Source organism: Musca autumnalis, unplaced genomic scaffold (assembly GCF_047663935.1).
Source record: "Musca autumnalis isolate F117 unplaced genomic scaffold, ASM4766393v1 scaffold_1, whole genome shotgun sequence".
Taxonomy (NCBI): Eukaryota; Metazoa; Arthropoda; class Insecta; order Diptera; family Muscidae; genus Musca; species Musca autumnalis.
In genome coordinates this window covers 103219903-103242625 of record NW_027411644.1, presented here as the reverse complement: position 1 = coordinate 103242625, position 22723 = coordinate 103219903, and positions in this window count along the sequence as shown.

Here is a 22723-nt window from a genome sequence, read left to right as displayed (position 1 = left end):
AGAGAGTAATTTTGCCTACATGTGTTTTCTGCTTTTTAAATACACACTCACAACCACAGCTGGAATTCAATGAACAACAATACTAACAATAACAAAGAACTGAGAATAGCATTCTTTTTAATGCGAATGAATATTTATGTACACCAACGCCAATCGGCGACAGTAGCCAATTTGTGTAAAGTTGGTGCCGCTTCTGCTAGTTTTTGTAATTATTCATGCATAGATATTTATGTATGTGACTCCATACATACCCAGTTGCAGGGACGTAGCCAGGATTTCATTTCGAGGGGGGCCCACCTGACCAAAATTTTGAAAGTTCATGTTAGCGAAAATTTCTTATTTAGCACTGATGTAAACCTTATTTTAGACTTATATTACTGATGAAATAATTTTCATTACTATTTTTAGTTAAAATGACGTAAGACTTCTTGGCCAATTTTCCCTTGTTTTCAGAACTTTTTTGACAATATATCAGAGTTAATATATGTTCAAAACAATGGATATATTAATAATCTCATATATTTTTGGGTGTATCATTTATCAAATAACTCACAACTACAGTGAATGTTATGTAGTTCAGTGATATCACTTCGGTAAGACCAAAAGAAAGAGTATACAATCGGAAAATAAAGGAAAAAAAAGAAATATCTTAACATTTAATTTTTTTGTTTACATGGAATGTTGAGGACCTTTCCTTTGTTTCCTACTTCACAAGTGTTCAAAATCACGGCTTCAATTTTCCACTCCAATTTTATTGAGGCATTTTTGGAAGGAAAATGGGATTAGTAGAGAATTGATTTATGCAGGGGGAAGGTTTGGATATCATGGCGTTATCCACAAGTATTTTTTATATTTACAGGTAGAATTTAGGAGTTATATAAATAAAGGAGTTATATAAATAAAGAAAATAAAACGTGGAGAAACTTGTCTTCTTTTTTTGGTCTTTTATCACGCAGCGGTGTCAGAATACGGTAAAATTTTTCAATTTCGGAAATTCAGGTGTTCAGTCGTTGTTATTGTCATAAATAACCCAATTGTAGTTATTTCCGTAAGGATATTTTGGTGTCCAATCGTAGATCTTATCACAAAGAATTTCTGAAGGCCGACAGTGATTTTCTTGATGGAGAACTAATGCTGAGTAAAAGTGAGGATGTCAATCATGAAATTCTAGCACCCAATCGCGGGTATGCAAATGACAAATTCTGTCGCCCAATCGTGCATCTTAGTATAGACTAATTTTGGCGTCCAATCGTTTGACTTCTCTTATAGAAATTCTGGTTTCCTATCGTGGTTCTTCTCATAAATGAATCAGGAACAAGGAAAACTCCGGCAACCAGTCTTGATTTTTTTTAAAATGAAATTCTGGCGTTCTATCCAAAGTATATACATGTATACATTCTTTTAAACTCTTTTATACTCTCAGCATTAGTCAAAATGTGTCTCATCGAAATAATCGTTTTAGGGCCAAAGTGTGTTTGGAAGTAATCTGTTTCCGTCCGTCTGGGTGGCTGCCTGGAGAACACGATAATTCGAACAGATCAACCGATTCGGTCTAAAATTTGGCCTTCGTGATATTTTGTCCAAATTTTGATCAATTTCGAAGATGGACCATATCAACCTACTCTTTCGGTAACCTTCCACAGAGTATTTCAAAAATTTTCAGAGCAGCGCAGTTTAAGATCTCTCTGGATAGTTAGTAGATATACCTGGGTAAGCTTAAGACCTCAGTAGTCATGGCTTCACTTCCTTTATGCCAATAATTTAGTTATAAGTAAAAATATGAAATAAATTAATTAATAAATAAAAATACCTCTATGGAAACGCTTTGTTTTTTACAACAAGTGCTCTGGAAGCCCCTATTACTACAGTACATTTTTTCCAGGGGCAAGTCCATACTTCCAGAGAAAATGGCCCGAAAGTTGTATAGAACACCTACGGCCATCATGCACGACAACTTTCGAAACGGATACTGCGTTGGTCCAAACTTAGTTTATCGCAATATTTCTGCGAACATTATATAAAGTTCGAAGATGGTGATTTTCGGTTTGATCCCTCTGGTATTTTCCCCCAAATTTCAAGAATTTCAGCTAAAGTGGTATGTAATATTTTGTCCAAACTTAGTTTTAGCTCGAAAATGGACCATACTGGGTATATCCCTCACAAATCTTCGAACTAAAATGACTGATGGCCGCAATATCTTTTAAAAGGAATGACTTCCAAAATAAGATCTACTTCCAAAATTAACTATGTGGGTCCGGTCCATTTCTTCAGATACCTCCTCCGCAACACTTGTGATCAATGATAAAATCCGTATTTTGTTGTCAAGTTCATACGTCCGAAAATGGCTACACAATTGATACTTGTTGAGATTTTGACGAAGAAGAATCTGTTTCCCATCAGTTTTTTTATTTCGTTTGTCGTCACAAAATCCTTTGCCGAAGAAGGAAAAAGGAACATTTCTAGAAATGTGCATCCATTGAAAGAACTTCCCAAAATACAATTCAAAGAGTAATCGACAGAAAAATCTTTTTTGTACAATAGGCATTAACTAATTTGTAGCAAGAGACCAGTTTCAAATAATCTAAACGGACGACACTGCGGTGGAACAGAAATCTAAATATGGATAGAAAGTAGAATAATGTTTATACGTTTGTTTGAAGTTTATGAACTCAAAAACCGCTGAACCGATCTTGCAGAAATTTTCAGAGTATATCACTACATGACCTGAAAGTAATATAGGCTATAAAAATTTCTGAAATTCCGCGTTGGTCCGGAGATATAGCATCAAAATCGGAGGTACCTCCAAAAAATTAGATTTTTTATGCAAATATCTATAGAATGTAAACAGATAATGTCTCCAAATTTTGGATGTGTGAAGGAATTTGGTCTAGAAATAAATTTGCCAAATTATATTGAAATCGGTTCAGATTTGGATATAGCTCCCATATATATTTTCGGCCGATTTCATGTATTTTATGCATTAAACACGCTATGTATGTCCAATTTCAATGAAATTTAGAATGTGTGACGGAATTGGTCTAGAAATAAATTTTCCAAATTATATTGAAATTGGTTTAGATTTGGATATAGCTCCCATATATATTATTGTCCGATTTCATGTATTTGATTCACCAAACACGATTTTAATGAAAGTTGGAATGTGTGACGAAAATTGGCCTACAAATAAATTTGTCAAAATATATTTTACCTTATTCGGGGTAACGAAGCACACCGGGTTCAGCTAGTTATATCATAACAAATGGTTAATATAGTTTTTTTTTGCAAATTTCAAACATAATAAAGAATTTGTAATTTTTATGATAGTTCATTATAAAAAACGTGTTAGAGACTATATACAAAAGTTTAAACCCACAAAGATTAAGAGATATTATCTTTTATTGTTGAATTGCTCTTGTCAAAAATTTAAAAAAAAAAAACAGCAAGAATGTTTTTTTGTTTATACGGCAAGGAATTGGACGTAATATGCTACCCAGTAACACTTACAGTCAGCCTAAAATTACGATTAAATGCTTAAACAACACCTTAAACTTAACAACAACTATGCAGAAAATTGCTCAAAAAACCTAACTTGTTCATTATATTTATACTTTCAAATATGTTGGGCAATAATACCAATGTAGTTAAACATTTCTCTGTAATACTTCTTGTAAATATTTTACATATTTCTTGAAAAATTTAAAAGTTTAAAAATTTTACTCAAAAATTAAAGAAAAATCTGTAACAACGAAAATCATTTCGGTGGGGGCCGTTTCATTTCGTCGGTCCCCAGTTGTTCAAGAAATAGCAATTGTCTACTTTGACATAGTTATGTAACTAGTTACTCATTGATCCTAGTTACTTTACACCCAAAAATTACACACAAAATAGCCTATAACCTGCTTTTGCCACTGGAAATGGGCTTTCCTGCCTATCATGTCAATTCACTAGTTACAGGTAATGCGGCATATAATATATTGACTATATTATAGACTACCGATGGATAGTGTAATCGACAATGTTTCTCTCTTGTAATCTCTTTTCAACATTTGATACGTTTGTTGTGCAAAAACTTAAGATGCCAAAAAAGAACGTGTTACGAACTAAATCATAGAAAGGATGAACAATTTAAGAAGAATATATATTTTGATATCTATCTTGACGGAATACATTATCGCGTCATTTCATTAAACTTGTATACATTTTATTTCAGGAACTTTTAAATGATCTGAAGGATACACGAGAAAAGCATTCCAAGCATCCTAGTTCCAGTATCAAGGATCAAGATGGACCTGTCATATCCATAAGTATACAAGATTATATTGTCATTTTCTAATAGGGTTGTGTAGTTCCGGAACGAACTAGTTCCAAGGAAATATTCCGGACAAGGAACTATTGGAACTATATCCAGCTCTTTCATTTATATAGTTCTTTTAGTTCATATAGTTCCTTTCGTTTTTCTGGTTCCTTCAATTTAACGCCTACGCCATCTTACGTTGTTGCTGTTTGTTCGCTGCAATTTATTTATTCAATTCATCCACCAAACCATGAAAACATTTCGGTCTCGGAACTGTTTAGAACGAAGGAAACAAAAAGAGGGACGAAAGAGAAAGATTCGTTGAACTATTTCGATCTCGGAACTATTTGGAACGAAAAGAACGATAAAAGAGAAAAGTTCGTTGAACCATTTCGGTCTCGGAACTATTGGGAATGAAAGGAACGATGAAAGAGAAAGATTCGTTGAACTATATCGGGCTCGGAACTATTTGGAACTATGGAACTATATTAAGGAACTAGTTCCTTTTGGGAAAAGGAACTAGAAAGATCGATCCGCTCCGGGAACTAGATTGCCCAACTCTATTTTCTAAATTTTTTGAAAAACCATGCAATAAAAGTAAATGTGGCTAATGCATACATATATGCATTTACCCATTTATCTGACTTCAACTTACTAGTAATTTTGGCTATCATTTCTGACTACCGAAGTGACTGGTTACTGGTAATGCAATGAAGGGACAAGTGGCTTTCCGAAGACTATCGAATTGACTGGTTACTGATAATGCAGTGAGCAGACAATAAGCCCTTTTCTATGCCATCCCCATGTTAAATTCACTAGTCTATAACATTGCGAGTAGATTGGGTGGTAACTAGGGGTGTTTACCAGTAGCCAGCAAAATTGCTAGTAATTATCTGGTTTTCTAAACATTAACTTGCCTTTAATTTTTACCGTTCTACAGCAAACTATGGCGATTCAATGTGTACTTCCACGCTCTTAGGATACAAGATTTCCTTTTTCTAAATTTGAGGTGCTTCGTTGGCCAATAATAACAGTTTCTCCACCATTCCACTCATCTTTAGATTTTCTATTGAATGCTTCCATTACAAAGAAAAAATATAAATCAAAATTCACCCTAAAAGAACAACTGAACACATAAAAACAATATTACATTTTCTTTTCGTATTAAACGCATCACACTTTTTAACGTTGAAAACACCTGACGTACCCGAACAACTGGGTATGTTCTTTTTGTGATTGTCAAAAATATAATTTGTTTAAAAAAGGCAAAATAATTAGAAGACAAATGTTATAATTTAACAGATTTACAAAGAATACAAATGCAAAAAGGGTGATAATACGTATACATAAGATAATATTAGATAATACATATAGTATTAGGGATTTCAAAAACTGTTTCATTAATTTTTGGAGCAAACCAAACACATCGAATATATATTTGTTCGCCATTTTTTAAATGGTTTGCGTACTAGTTCTATTTAGTTTGAATTTAAAAAATTAAAAATATGTATATTTCCCTTAACTTTACAAAAATTAAAAGTTTCATTACATCAATGAAATCCGTTTCGTTTATACAATGAAACCAAAAATCATTAAATTTTAAATAACGTAAAGTTTCATAGCATGAAAGAAACATTTCTTTATATTAATGGAACGTTTCATAGCATCAATGAAAAATTGTCAATGAAACCCGTTCATTGATACAACGAAGCCTTTTAAGGAGAAGTTATTTCATTTTTGTTTGCTCTATGCCCAACGAATTCGATTTCTCATAGTCCTGGGAATTCCCGGGTTCCCGGGAATGATAATTCTAGGCGCTCGTAGAATATATATTTGGTCTGTTCTTCCTTCTCTATAAAGAGTGCGAACATTTCAGGTGCAGATTCACTGATCATGGTCCTTGAAACGTTTGCGGGTGTCGTGAAATTTGTTCATAGTAGGATGCTTTTTTCTAGGCTTGGGCTACTAACCTGACGCCCAAACCCAAGTTTTTATCGTTCTTATGAGTGAACACGCAGCACATGTTAGCTTACTACCTTTAACGGGTGTTAAAGGCAGCTCCCCAGGTGACACCACGGAGAGGTCAGTGTCTACTTGAGATGAAAGAGGGACCAAGATAAATCCTGGGCTTTGCCATGTTAAAGACGCTCAGTTCCGTTCTTTGCTATCTTTCATCCCCTACACCATCCTCCACGGATCTGTACACATCGTGATATTTCTTCCAGATATAGATGACTGATTCCACGGATTGTTCGAGAACTTTTTTCATCGAAGTATATCAATGTAATTCTATTTACAACAAGTAAGAGAGAGTTATAGTCGGACAGGGCCGATCATGTGATACCCTACTCCACTACACCTGGGCACTATTTTCCAAGCAATTTATTTTATATGATTGCGACATATTTTAGCCGTCCGGTCATACATACAATTTCCAAGAAGTATGAACTTTGACCCCCAAAGAAATGGTACCGTCTAGCAAGGGCCACAACGACAAAAAAATGCAAAAAAAATTGAAAAAATCCGAGACGAGTCCTTAAACGGCACTCGTTCCAAAATTTGTGTGGGAGGCACCCGAAGGAATGTTCCGATACAGTCCATATTCGGACGTAATCCAAGTCTCTAAGAAATAATACGATGTACAAAATTAAGACCAAACCGGTTTCTCCCTTCGAGGGTTATCTTAGGCACTAGTTAGTTTAGTTGGCGCCGTCGCACAGTGGAAAAAAAGTACCGATTTAGCGCGCCAAAAGTAAAAGACGATATTTTATCGTATGTTTATCCATGATTTGGATAATTTTAGTTAAAAAGGGATCGTTTTAATCCATTTTATTTATATATTTGGTAATTTGTATTATTTAAGGGTGAAAATACTTAAGATTTCTATGTATATTTTTAAAAATTATGTGTGTGGTAAATTAAATTATATACATATTTTTGTGTGTGTTGAATACATTTTTTTCATAAATATTAATCACTCTCGGAATCCGAGTGTTGATATGAATTATGATTATTTGGTAACAATGGATCCTGCAACAAGTTAAGCACTTCGTCGGATAGCGGCTCACTATTTCTATGGCTTATAGTTGTACATCGAGACAAACTGGATATTATTGGATCTGACGAAAACAATAAACGGTTGAAAAGGTCACACATTGTTTTTTCTCGAGATATTTTTCTTGTATACAGCTCTCTATAGTTCCGAAAGTCCTTATTTCTCGACTCCATGGCCTCCTCTGACAATATTCCAATGGGTAAAGCTGCACATTTGATTATATCAGCCCCATGTATTAATATTTTGTGTATGCTTGAAGGCATGTAAAACCATGGATACAATTCCACAAAAAGGTTAAATGTTTCTTCAGTAATTTTTTTGAAAGCATCAGAGTTGATTGCAATATCCACAAGCCATGGTTGAAAGGATGATGCCAAAATTGTTAATTAATTTTTCGTTAACACCAGTTATTGCGGATGCTAAGCTTGGTTTGCTAAAAAAGCGCCTAGCAGTATTGCCGTCGTTAGTTGTTCCCGATACACCAAAGTGTATCAACAAGAATGTGCATTTTTTCCTTTAATTCATCAATGATTCGGGTCTTTCTTTCCTCAAAAACGGTCTTATCTGTACTATTTATTTTCTATTTTGTTAAATGCATCCTGTACGAACTATGCAAAACACATTCAAGACATCGTATTCTTGCATGCAAAGTGGACAGACCATACTCATAAAAATTGGCGTTTGGTACCAAGTTAAAAATCTGCTTAGAGTCGTTCATCATTTTTTGGTGTTGCGCCACAAATTCCGCAAGTTTGTGTCGATGAGTCCGTAAAAGCGCGAAATGCTTTGCCGTCGATCATTGTCAGGAAAAAGTTGTGATCAACCTCTATAGCAGGATCATCAATGTTTGTAAGAGCAATATTTTCAATTTGTTCTTTGATACAATTAACTTCTTTCTGGATTAAAGCAATGGTGTCTTTTTCAAATTTAAGCTTGACTGGACGACAAAAACGAGTCGAAGAATGGCAAGGATCTGCCAAGCTATGATGTTACCTACTATAAGTTGCAATGAACTAAGCAAATGGTAAAGAGAAATTCGTCGGTTTGGCTGCCAGAAAATTGTTGCTTATAGATAGAGTGACCTGAACTGCCATCACAACCCCATTTATAAGACATTACAAATTTTTTTTGTGAAGTTTTTTTCTATGGCTTCTAAAATGACATCTTTTTGAACTTCCACAATTCTTGATGTGGTGTGATCGACCAAAGCTTGTAAAGCGACTTCAGCAAATGCGCCTGTAACCTTTACTTCCGATTCTTTCGGATAACACTTTTTTGCTTCCTGTAAAATATTGTAAGGAGGATAGATGTTTGCCTTCCGGCTTTTGGCTCCTGACTGCATCACTGCCTATGCTTCTTCTGGTGTGTATGGAGTCGGTGTAACTTGATTACAAGTTATGTTTTTTTTAAACTTAGAAGCTCTTGTTGGCGATGTTACTATTGCTTCTAGCACTGTAGCTGTATCCCTTTCACCAGATTTATACGAACTCACCCGAGCACGAGTGCTTGATTCAGAAAATGATTTATGTGGCCGTCCTATCTTCACAGTATCAGAGTTCGAAGGCCCTTATCATGTTCCATAGAGAAATCAATACTTTTATTAAGCCATACTGTGCGGCAAACTTTTTCTTGTTGAAATTGCTATATAAATTGCGAACTATTTCTGTAATTTTTGTAGTCTGTTCATCATTATTATCAGTACTCAAAGCAAGCTTAGGTTTTACGTGTTCTATTACATTATTCACTGCATCACATTTCTTGTTTGATTGGAGCCAAACTTCAAAAAGTTCACTGTGCAAAATCGGCATTTTTTCTAAAAATGATTATAAAAAAAAATTTTGCAGTTTGTTGCAGCTAAAATTTTACAAATTTGTTACGAACTATTTGTACTGAAAGTAACATAAAAAATCTACGCGCCATCCAGCGACACTCCCTAGTAATAGCTTTAACAACGTACACAATTTGAAAAAAAATCGGATGTCACATGTTTTAATTGTAAAATCCGAGTTACAATAAATAACTTCTTATATTCAACATTTTTTTATTCACCTGTCTTCACGAAATGTTAAATACAATAGAGCTTTAAAATTACTTTGTAGGAAGACTTCACACGACCGCAAATTTACTACTAAAATATATTACGAATGCCAGTTCATAAATTGTCAGCAAAAAATGTAGATCAATACTGTACTAGTAATTTTTAAATTGGCGTTTGTGATTTTTTTCACTTTTGGCGCGCTAAATCGGTACTTTTTTCCACAGTGCGTCGTATTGACTTGTTCAAAAAAAAAAAAAAAATGCACCGTCGTAAAAGGGGCCGCAAGGCCAACACGTTTCAAACAAATTCGAGAAGAGCTGTTAAACTATACTTTTCCCAAAGGAGTGGGTCGATATAGTCCATATTTGAACCTGATATATGCATGGAAGTAATATTTCCACATCCCTAGTTTGAAACAATTCGGTTAGTCCCTTCTGGAACTATCATGCGAATAATTTTAGCGACAAATTTTGAACTTTGTGGGGGTAATTAACGGAAGGAGTAGACCGATATGGTCCATCTTCGAACTTAAACTAAGTTTGGACAAAATTTACGAGACCTAAAATAGGTTGATTCTTCGAGAGCTATCGTGTGCACCAGCCAGCCAGACGGACGGACGGACATGGGTAAATCGGCTCCAAATTGTCTGAAATGGATTTCGTTTAAACATACTTGGGGTCTAAATTTCGATAATCTCGTTGGCCTAAATGGTGGGGATATAAAAAAATATTAAAATAATTTTAGAAATAGTTTTCGGTGATTTTTATCGAATCTATCAATGAAAGAATACCCATATTTCGAGGTACTATTACATTACTTTTAACCAAAGGTATCACCAAAACTTCAAGACCCCGTACAGCATTGTAATTTGTAACAATTCAAAAACCTGGGAAGCCTTCTTTCTTGATTTGAAAACTTGTCTATTATGATTGCAACATTTTGTAGCTTGGAATGTAAATGTAGTTCTACGCAAGGAAATCACAACAATAAAAAACCACTTATATATTAGACAGTAGTTCAGTTATCTAACCCGCTTAGAACTATCCTCTCATTATCCAAAATTGTTGGCATCTTCCTTGACCAAAATTCTTACCTCGTGTAAAAATTTGTCAGTATTAAACTACAACTGCGAACTCTAGCGTGCTTATGGTTACTATACACACAATTAAAACTGTGGAATTTCTGTATATACTAGGCTGGAACTCTCTCTGTGGAAAGGTCGTGGGCGGAATGTGCCTACCAGGAATAAAGATATAAGATATATGTCAATTTTTTTTCAAATTTTCACACAAAATTTTCGGTCTATTTCACCCTCTAAAAACTATCTGATCACCATGTAAAATTGCAAGCTTCTTTTCTGTCATAAGCTCACATCTTATTTAAAAGTTCGCGCTGATCGGACTATGATTGCGACCTACAGAGCAGATACATATCTCGTCGAGATATGAAAAATGGTATATAACATTGGGGGTCTACGACGAATATTTCGCGGTGTTACATGCATTTTTAGCAAAACAAACTTATAATACCCTTCCCACATTGTGGAGTAGGTCTTATGCCAGACTATGAAAATTTTCATGTACGTGAAAATGAGTTTATAGGCAAGAGGTGTGAAGGGGGTGAAACTCTGTACACAAGGTTCTGTAATCTGAAATTATTCTTTGTGTTTAAGTTCGTAACTCTCAAACCAGTGCAAAGCAATGAAAATATCAAAATTTTCATATGACTTCATATATGTGTGTAGACGTCAATGAAAATTTTGAAGAAAATGGCAAAACGTTTTCGTTGAAAATTTTCAATGTCTGGCATAAGACTTAGGTATAAAAATAGTAATAAAGAAATCTAAAATTCCATGTTTAATCTTATATATAAAAGGCAATGTGTGTATGTTAGTATGTTTGATTGTTTGTATGTTCCGTATAGACTCAAAAACTGCTTAACCGATTTTCTTGAAAATTTCAGAGAATGTACAGGGAACACCTGTGGTAAAAATAGGGTATATATTTTGTTGAATTTCGGAGGGGGCGGGGTACCTCCCCCATGCCCTACTTTTTTAAGAACTTTTTTTGAAGAAAATGGCAAAACGTTTTCGTTGAAAATTTTCAATGTCTGGCATAAGACTTAGGTATAAAAATAGTAATAAAGAAATCTAAAATTCCATGTTTAATCTTATATATAAAAGGCAATGTGTGTATGTTAGTATGTTTGATTGTTTGTATGTTCCGTATAGACTCAAAAACTGCTTAACCAATTTTCCTGAAAATAGGGTATGTGTTTTGTTGAATTTCGGAGGGGACGGGGTACCTCCCCCATGCCCTACTTTTTTAAAAACTCTATTTTAACAAAACTGACGAACGTATCGATGAGAAAATTAATTTGCGAGATAATTGTTATATACATTAACCGATTTTCCCAAAAATTTCAGAGAATGTACAGGGTGAAAAAAAGTACACCCATACCTCCTTATACGGCATAGATTCGTTCCCAAAATATCGGCCGTAAAGCGAAACACCGTAAAGCGAGGCAATACATTTCATACAAATCCATATTAACAGTAAGAGATCGGTTCCGATTTATTGTAAAAATAAGGTTTGAATTCACAGTGGAAGTAAAAATATGGCTTTTACATCGTGTTTTTAATAAAAATCAATATGTAAAGCAATAAAAACAGGTAAGGCATGAAAATAAGGTAGGTATGTATGTAATAACAAATACCAAAACAATTCATATAGTGTGTATGAAAATTTCTTAAATATGTAATAAGTTTAATTTAAATCAAGTTTTTCATGGAACAGCTTAAAAAAATTTGACCTGTGTCTGTTATGTAACATTTCTCTGATGTTTTTCTTGCAATTGAGTGTAGCAGACAATTGTTTTTTCTATGTTTGGTGTAACTTCAGCACTGCGTTGTTCGTCGGGATCAAATTGAAGAAGAATTCGTGTCCCCTGTTCGAAATCATTAAGCGCTTCAGTCAACTGTTTGGATGTTAACTCCTTTGGTGTAGGAGTCACCCTCTCTATGTCCTCAATATTATGACCTGATTCCAATTGCAATAGTTCTTCGTCTGTAAGCGGTTCATTCTCTGAATTTAGCAAATTGACAATATCAGTTTCATTCAAATTTTCAAACCCGTTATTCACAGCTATATCCAATATGTTCTGGTAAATTTAAGAGACTGAAGCAATATCGATTTCAGATGTTACAACACACTCAGGCCAGACTGATTTCCAAGCCCTGTTTAGTGTTATTGATTGTACCTCGTTCCAAGACTCACTAATATTTTTAATGACATCTTTGATTGTATAATTTTTCCACACCTCTTTCATTGAAGATTTGTCATCACTTTTGTTTATAACTTGCTGTAAAGTTCTTCGTATAGCTGAGTACACATTGCCAGTTTTGAATGACAGCTTTGTTGGTGCTTGTTAGTGTGGCCGTTCATTTTTGTCATTCATCATGCAACCACAAAATGTTTCGTGGTTGCTGGACGGTTGGACAGTTATCGATAACTGCGAAATATCGACATTCAAAACTGACAATGTGTACTGCTCTTAAGTAATATGCTTTAAAATTTGCAATGACTTCTTGACCCATAGGTTGAATAAGAGATGTAGTATTTTTCGGAAGATACTCAATTTGTACGCGCTCGCATATTTCGGATAAGTTAGCAAGATGTCCTGGAGCATTATTAGGAGTAATGCCTTGTTACTTTAATTTTTGTCTGCAAAATAATTTTTGAAACAATCCTCAAAAAGATATTTAGTCATCCAAGTCCTTGTTAGACTTCCATATAACAGGTAACTGCTTTTTGTCCAATCCTTTAAAAGCTCTCGGGTTTTCGGACATATGAACCAACAATGGTTTAAGTTTGAAGTCTCCAGAATCGTTACCACCGAGTAACAATATGAGTCTTTCCTTGGGCACCTTGTAAACAGATGCAGACTTTTCATCTCTTGAAATAAATGTTCGTTCCGGCATTCGTTTCCAGTACAACCCTGTCTCGTCAATATTAAAAACCTGTTACGTATAATCTCTTTCAAAACTTCTGGATAATTATACCCTCAGCCTTTAGGCTAAAAAGGGTATTTACACTTTGATACGACCAAAAATGTGCCTCATCGAAATAATGGTTTTAGACCCCAAGTATGTTTGTACGATATCCGTTTCAGACAATTTTGAGTAGATCTAGCAATGTCCGTCCGTCTGTCTGTCTGTCTGGCTGGCTGGTGCGCACGATAACTCTCGAACGGATCAATCGATTCGGTTCAAATTTTGGATATCGAAATATTTTGTCCAGATTTGATTTAAGTTCGAAGATGGGTTATATCGGTCCACTCCTTCCGGTACCTCCCCCACAAAAGTTCGAAAATGTTCGGAAAATTTGTGCGCACGATAACTCTTGAAGTTAGTAACCGATTTGGTCCATACTTTGCACATCCTGTAATGTGTACCAGACTTAGATAAGGTTTCAATATGGACTCAATCGGTCCACTCCTTCGGGTACCTCCCACACAAAATTTCGGAAAAGTTCAGTTTAGGGCCATCTCTCGAATCGCTTTAATTTTTGTTTTATCAACTTATATTCACTGCCCACCATACGACGGTACAAGTTTTATTAGGGGCAAGTCCATACTTCCTGAGAAAATAGCATGAAAGTTGCAAAGATCGCAAGATAACTCTAGAACGGATCTGCCGATTTGGTCCAACATTTGGCCTTCGTAATATTTCGTCCAAACATAGTTTAAGTTCGAAGATAAGCCATATCGGTCCACTCCTTCAGGTACCTCCCCCACAAAAGTTCAAAAATGTTCGGAAAAATTGTTCGTACGGTAACTCTTGAAGGGAGTGGCCGAATTGGTCTATACTTTACACATTCTAATATATCTACCAGATATAGATCAGGTTCAAATATGGACTATATTTGTCCACTCCATCCGGTACCTCCCACACAAAATTTCGGATAAGTTCACTTTAAGACCTGATATCGAATCACTTTGATTTTTGTTGAAGCAACTTACATTCGCTGCCTCAATTACGATGGTAAAAGTTTTTTAAGGGGCAAGTCCATACTTCTTGAGCAAACTGTCTGAAGGGTGTAAAAACCCCATAGGCTCCATATGTAGTGGCTGGAGATCCACTTCCATAATGGTCAATGTCGGTCAATTCCTTTTAGTATCTCCTCCGCAAAACTTTTGCTCTTTAATCCTATCAACATTTTTGTCGGTTCAAACGCCCAAAATTTTTTACATTTTTTACATTTTTTGGGAAATAATTGTTTCAATATACACAGGCTGAGGGTATATCTCTGTCGACAAAGCCGACTGATACTTTTTTACTTGTTTTTTGCTGCGATTAAATTATCGATTTCTTCTGGCCGTATAACGAGACACAAAGCGCCGTAAAGCGAAGGTGTTCCATAATTACAACAGGCCGTTATAGAGAAATGCCGTAAAAGAGGGGCCGTATAAAGAGGTATGAGTGTAATATATTTTGTTGAATTTCGGAGGGGGGGAATCTCCACTGTGCTCTACTTTTTTAAAAACGCAAAACTGACGAACGTAGTGTCGAGAAAATTAATTTGCGAGGCAATGACGGTTGTGTCTCCCTCCCTATGTACTCATTTGGGGCCTATGGACCCGACCACGCCCACTTTTATAAATATGTTGTATATCCAAAACTACCTAACCGATTTTCTTGAAAATTTCAAAGAATGTATAGGGATGACCAATGATGGAAATAGCTTAAACATTTGGTTGAATTTCGGAGGGGGGTAACTCCCCTAGCCCCTATTTTTTTAAAAACACTATTTAAGAAAAACATACGAACGTATCGGTTAGAAAATAAATATGCGAGGCAACGGTGTTCCGACCCAATATAACTATTTAGGGTCTAAAGACCAAAAACTACTGAACCGATGTTCCTGAAAATTTCAGAGAATGTACAGGGATGATCCCTGTTGAAAATAGGCTATATATTTTGTTGAATTTAGGAGGGTGCGGGTCCTATTTTTTAAAAACGCTATTTTTGTAAATTTTGCGAACATATTGGTTTGAAAATGAATTTGCAATTGTGGTTGTGTCTCCCACCATAGCACAGTGGATCCACTTGTAGGAAAAAGTGGTCAAAAATATTTAGAGTGTAGAAATCAAGCCAATGCGCCGGAGTGTTTTAAGAAACCACGGGCGTAACATTCTCCCCCCTTTCCCCTCTGGAGGGGGTATACGGTAAGAATTGTTTTATGCTGTTAATACAAGATGACGTGAACAAAGGTCGTGATTATCTTATGATGCAAAAATAGGCTTGGGGAAACAACGTAAAATCCAACCAATTTAGCTGATTAAAAAAACCAACATTTTTGTCTGAAAATTGGTAAAATTTTTAATATATATCTTATAGCGTTTTTGCTCGAAGACACATACTGCCCACGTAAGTCATATATGGAAGAACAATTCTTGACCTTCCAATTGATGCCAATTATGTTAATGTACGCGGTCAGATAACAGAGTTATACGCTAATATATCCATAGAAACAATATTCTAGGGCAGCCTTATTCTGCGACCCACCATTTATAGTCTGGCACTAGATGGCAGCTGATTTTAATGCTGAATAATCTTAAACCTATGACATACTTTTGAAAGTTATTCCCGAGGTGGGCACTGGTGTGCATCATGACTAAAACCTTAGGTCAAATTTAAGAATATGATCGAATTGGCATTACAAAATACACTAAGAAAATATGCAGCTAACTAGAATTCCACAACAAGCTTCAAAACCCACTATAATATGTTGCTATACCTATTAGTTTCGCGATATTTTGAATATATTTAATTGCACTTAAAATATAGGTTGTACTCACAACAAAAATTTTTAGTCAAATGTTCCGACTTTTGAAGCTATTCTTAAAAAGATCGCGTTCGAATGAAACGAAAACTAATATATTTTTAAAAAGGTCCATGTCATAGCTGTCAGAGTTGCCAGATGTTGTACCAAAATATTGACTTTTTTTATTTTTGGCCAATGGGTGGATCCACTGTGCATAGGTCCTTATTTGGGACCAAAGGCCAGACCATGAATTTTTAACCTCCCAAATTTCTGGACCGATTTTCAGGTATTTTTCATACGATGTACAGGGATGTCCCCTGGTGAAAATAAGCTATATATTTTGTTGCATTTCGGCAGAGCGGGGTTTAAAAATTAATTCGATAGACAATGATGTTAGTGTCTACGATACGAATATGTCCCTATTCCCGACCCTGGGTACATATTTTAGCCTTAAGCCCCGACCACTCCAACTTTCTTAAATATGTTACAAATTAATGGAAATACCATTGGAAATATGCATAACGAAGCTTTGGTCTTTTTGGAAAGCAAGTGTTTAGATTAAAAGGCAACATATCGATAGCTATAGCTCAGGTATATAACATACATTATAAGAAGTTGGAAGGACGATACAGTGGGCCCTTAAGTTGCCGCTGTACATTCATTTGAATGAAGGGCACACATACAATATTAAATAGAAGTTATCATCTGGAACGAATGTACGATGGCACCTAAAAATTCCCTAGAAGCTTTAGATCGATTCTTGAAGGATTGAAGAAGCAATCCGCGTTTAGTTTTCAGATAAACACTTCCAGTTATTGTATTCCAGCAGATGAAATAAATGCATAGCTCAAGTCATCACTTCCTTGGCAGTATGTTAAACTTGCATATCGACACCAACATTTCTGAAGATTTTTTATTTATAGTCACTTGCAGTTCCCGACTAATTAGCGATGCAAGAAAAGTATAATTGACTTAAAAAAAGGCACGAGGGCGGTTCGGAAACTTCTTAGCCTATCAATGAAAGAGAATAGTTAGTTTTTCAAAAATATTTTTATTTTTCAATATAATCTCCTGAAACTTCAATACACTTAGCCCAACGTTTTTCTAGCAATTCTATCCCTTGATTAAAATAGTTTTCTTCAAGGTCTTCAAAATAGTGGTTTACAACTGTAATTGCATCTTCATTTGAGGTAAAACACTTGCCAGCAAGGAATGTTTTTAGATTTGGGAACAAGTAAAAGTCACTGGGAGCTAAATCAGGAGAATAAGGTGGGTGGCTGGGTCAAGCAACTCGTACTTTAATTCGTTGATTTTAGCCATTGTTAAAACACTCTTGTGCGCTGGTGCGTTGTCTTGATGAAAAATTATTTTTTTGTGTTGTAAGCCAGGACTTTTTTCTCGAATTTGTACATTTAATTGATCCAATAGGTTGCAATAGTACTCTGAATTAATTGTTTTACCCTTTTGCAGATAGTCAATCAATAAAATACCTTTGAAGTCCCAAAAAACCGTTGCCATAACCTTACCATCCGATTGAATTGTTTTTGCCTTCTTTGGGGCACTTCCTCCAGCTTCAGTCCATTGTTTGGATTGTTCTTTTGTCTCTGGAGTATAGTGGTGGATCCATGTCTCATCAACAGTTATGAAACGACGCTTAAAATCCATTTTATTTCGCTTAAAACGATCCAAACAAGCTTGAGAAATGTTCATTCTTATGCGTTTTTGATCGACTGTTAACAAATGCGGCACCCATCTTGCAGAAAGCTTTTCCATCTGTAGTTCTTCATGCAAAATTAAATGGACTCGATCATTTGAGATGCCGATGATATTAGCAATTTCACGCACTTTTATTCGTCGATCATTTAATACCATATCATGCACTTTGGCTACGATTTCTGTTGTTGTTGCTGTTTTTGGACGTCCACTACGTGGTTCATCTTCAATGCTTGTACGACCACGTTTAAATTCAGCAACCCATTTTTTTACTGTTGCATATGAAGGAGCACTTTCACCTAACACATTCACCATATCATTATGAATTTATTGTCCCGATAAACCTTTTTTATGTAAATATTTAATGACAGCAGGCATTTCTAATTTTTCCATTGTAACAAAATTGCGGATGCGTCTTTTTTGAGCACCTGTTTCTATATGAAGGAGTTGCCAGATCGAAACATGTGTTCATAACAGAGATGGAAGTTTCCAAAACACTTAACTTTTTTCTGTTTATACCGCGCTTTTTGTGCTAGGCTAAGAAGTTTCCGAACTGTCCTCGTAACATAAAACTGTTTCAAGGGCCAGCAACGTGGACCGGGTCGGCTAGTTATGTATATGAGGAGAAGTCAAAAATTTTAATATTCCATTTGAAACAAATTAAACAATTTTTTTAAGTTACATGAAAGATTTTTGGTACATGGATTGAGGAAAAATTCCCATTCTGTTCGGGATAATTCCCAAATCTGTTCGGGATAATAATTTTGGTTATTGCTCGCAAAAGTTATGGCGGTTTCAATTCTGATTATAAAAAAATCTTTAAAACACTCTGATCATTATTTTGAACTAAAGTGTTTACATATTGTTTACTATATGCTATATGAATACAGAGGTCCCATAACTTTAGTGAAAAAGTTGAAAATTTTCGCGGAAAATAGGAAGAAATCAAAAAAATTAGTAGATTCCAACATGTTTTAATAAAATTCAAGCCGATTAAGCAATTTTAAATTATTAAAATAATATTTATGTAATCTAAACATTGCGAAAATTCAAATGAAACCAAAACTATACAAATCTGTTTAGCGGTTTGCATATTATAGCAGAAACTAAAGAATATTTTGGGCAAATTTATAAAATGTTTGTAAGAAAAAAATATTTTTCAAATCACTTTGTGAGTTTGTTGAAGAAACTGTAGGAAAAATAGTTCGGAGTTATCCATCTATTTTAGTTAAATTTCATGCAAAAATGCACATTAATTATTGTAATCACTTCTCGTTTACACGCTTACATCTTGCCGAAGACAACAATTCTGTTCCAATGAATCTTGGGTTCCTTTAAATGGGGAATAGTCTTGAAATAAAACTGTGTATTTTGAAATGCATGTAAATCGCGAAATCGACAAAATCGCATGATGCGCATTCGGTTTCCCGACACAACGAATTCTTTTCTTTTAATTTGTATAGATTTACCAAGATTTACTTTGGCGGCTGCGATGTAGCATCGTCTACAGTTTAGTGTACAAAAAACAGTATAACGCTTATAATTTGCACAAAGTGCTTACACTTTTTATGCGCATCCGATTTCACTATCAACCATGAAAAAATACATCGATCTAAACCTATTTCGATAAAATCCACCAAGAACCGTGGATGTAGCATCACACACTATTTTTGGGATACATCGGATACAGCTCTAATGTCACTACATTTTTAAACCGCTGTTTTCGCAAAAACGCGAGTGATGTGTCAGTTTCTTCATTGAAAAGGAAACGATCCGATTTGTATATTTCCTTTGTGCTCCTTTTTTATACCAGAACAATATGAATATTATTGGATGCTACATTTATTCGAAAAATATTAAGAAAAAGCAAATGAGAATTATTTATAAATTTGTGCGCTATTTTTTCGACAAACACAAATACTTTGCAGAAGGTACATGTTTTTGTTTTCAGAGTGGTTGATCTATAGATGACTTTTCAACCAATTTAAAGTTAGTTGAAAAGTAGTGCAGAAATGGACAATTGTCGAAATTTTTTTGTGTTCAAAGTGGTTGATCTCCAGATGACTTTTCAACCACTTTATAGTCAGTCTACAAATAATCGATTTACTATCAAACATTTTATCAACTGGTTGATAAAAGTCCGACAGGGGCTCTTCTTCTCTCTAAAAAAATATCAGATAGAGATAAAGAGAGGGAGAGAAAGAGCATATGAAAAGGCAAAAACAAAAATTGTTTTTTTTTTCACATTGTTATTTAAACTGACAACAAATAAGCAAAAAAAGTTAGTTTATAATCGGTCGAAAAGTAATCTAGCGATGGGCAATACTGACTAGTTAGGCGCTCATCGCCTTGTAAAAGTAGTCAGTTGGCATAAGGGAAAATAATCGATAAAAAGTCACTTATGTTTACAAAAAAGCTAGTTTTAAGTTAACTTTAAATTAGCGTCAGTCCCTACAGGGTATTTCGAATAAATTTTAGCAGGCAAAGCTGCACATTTTCGATTATGTTGCTAATATGGTGTTAGTTATTTCGGGTACTTTGGTATTAGAGGCTCTCAGTGGGTCACAAAAATTCTCCATCAAAAATTTTCAACATAGGTTCATATTAGTTTTGAGGTTTTTAGATAAAATTTTTAGCCACACTAGCTGTAATTTGACATTTGATCCGCAACACTTCTCCACCAAAAATGCCAGAATGGGTCAATGTTTTGGTATAGCCCCCATATAACGTTGCTTCCCCATTTTAGGTATTTAGAGCATTTTAGTTTAGATCGAATTAGCTTAAATTTGTCATTAAGGTTCCTATCGATCAAAAAACTTATCTACAAAAAATTGTGGGCATTCGTCCATGTTTTGGAATAGTCCCATATAACGGCAACAACTGATATCTACATTTTTTGATACTCCCACAAACACTGAACTTCTCCACCAAACTTGTCAATATTCATAGGTCCATGTTTTCATATATCCCCCATATAACGGTACCACCCCATTATAGGTATATTGAGGATTTTATCTAAATTTGTGACTGAACTACCTGTTATTTGACATTTAAGGTTCCAAGTGGTTACAAAACTTCTCCAACAAAAATAGTCAACATAGGTCCAAATTTTACCATATAAAGGTACCGCCCGATTAAAGAAATTTTTAAATATATTGTCTGGCATAATTTAGGCATGTTCGAAAAACTTCTCCACCTAAAATTGTGGACAGGAAAGGACACTACTCGTATATATTCCATTTTAGTTCAGAATATTTTATGGTGAAGGGTATAGAAAGATCTTCCCATCCGAAATTAATGATTTTCTACTTGTTCATACTTTCCTCGATGATTGCCCTAAAGATTCAAAACCATGTCTTAGTGGTGTGCCGTTTGATTCATTTTTTCTTTTTTGTTAACCTGTTCTGTTTTCCAAATATATATGCTATGAACTACTGTTTACATAAAAATTTATAGCTGTCACCAGCAGAACATTGTGAAATCATATTATTGTCGCTTAACACTGTCTCCCGACGAGTGTGTTTATTTTATATTTTCGCATAATATGACATTCACAACTGGCGCTGTTACTTTCGGAATTTTTATGCAAATATGAAATGCAAAAAAAAAAATAAACATATGTCAACAAAGTAGCATGTTCTACACTGCCATAATTACCAATATATGGTCTGTTCCAGAACTGCAAGAATTTACTAATTTTAATTATTTTTTCGATAACATAAAGGAAAAATTGTTATCGTAGTAAAAATTTTTAGATTCTTGCAGGTTCTGGAACAGGCATATAGTGTTTTGCAATTTGCTATGAAAAATGTTTTAAATACACTGTGCAACACTGGAAATGCAAACAACTTCTAATGGGAATTTTCTGAAAGTACATATTGAGACTACAAAAACCTTAATTGGATTTTGTGTTCTTAGATCGGGTTTAGACTTTATGGCCTCATCTAAACCGACCTAAATTGAGCCTTTTTTCCAGTGATCGGATCTTTATCTCCGAAACTAATAAGAATTTTGCTTGGCAGTCTTCAGCAATATTGTAGAACTAAAGTGGTAGAACTTATGTGTCAAACAGATGAACTAGGAAAAGCTGCATCTAGCGCATCAAACTCGTTAAAATATAAAAAAGTTTACATAATTTCTGAAATTCTGGTCAGTAACAACTAAAATGTTGGGAGTTGCAACAAGTAACCATTCTAAAAATTTTCCAAATAATGTGACCATCAATTCTTCAGAACATTCTGAAACTTCAAAATGGGTATTTCACGTTGTTTAAGTGGTATTTCATAACATAACTTTTTACAAAACTTGTTTTAAACAATGTTCACACAGGCTGCTTATTCTCACGTTGGGGATTTCAATGAATTATTGAAATATTTACCAAATTGTTGTTGAAAAATTTGCTATAAACATGATAGAGGCATTTTACAAAAATATAATGTTCTGAAGAGTTGTGTATTACATTCCAGAGAATATTTTCCCAAAAGGTAACATTAAGAAGAATTTGTCATTTTGGGAGATACTCTGCGTAATATACACAAATTATAGAATTTTTAGATATATCATAAAATTTGAGGCAATAAATGCAATTTTTCGTGTTCACTATTCCTCCAGATATTTTCTTCTTGCTCTTATCTACAAGTTTGCTGCAGATGTCAAAACAAGATTCGTATTGGTTTCAGAGATACAGCCCTGATTTGTTTTAAAAATTCGATTTTTAACAATGTTTAGATGAGGCAATAAAAACCGAACCCGATCTAAGAAAACAAAACTCAAATATGGTTTTTGCCTATTGGTCCTCT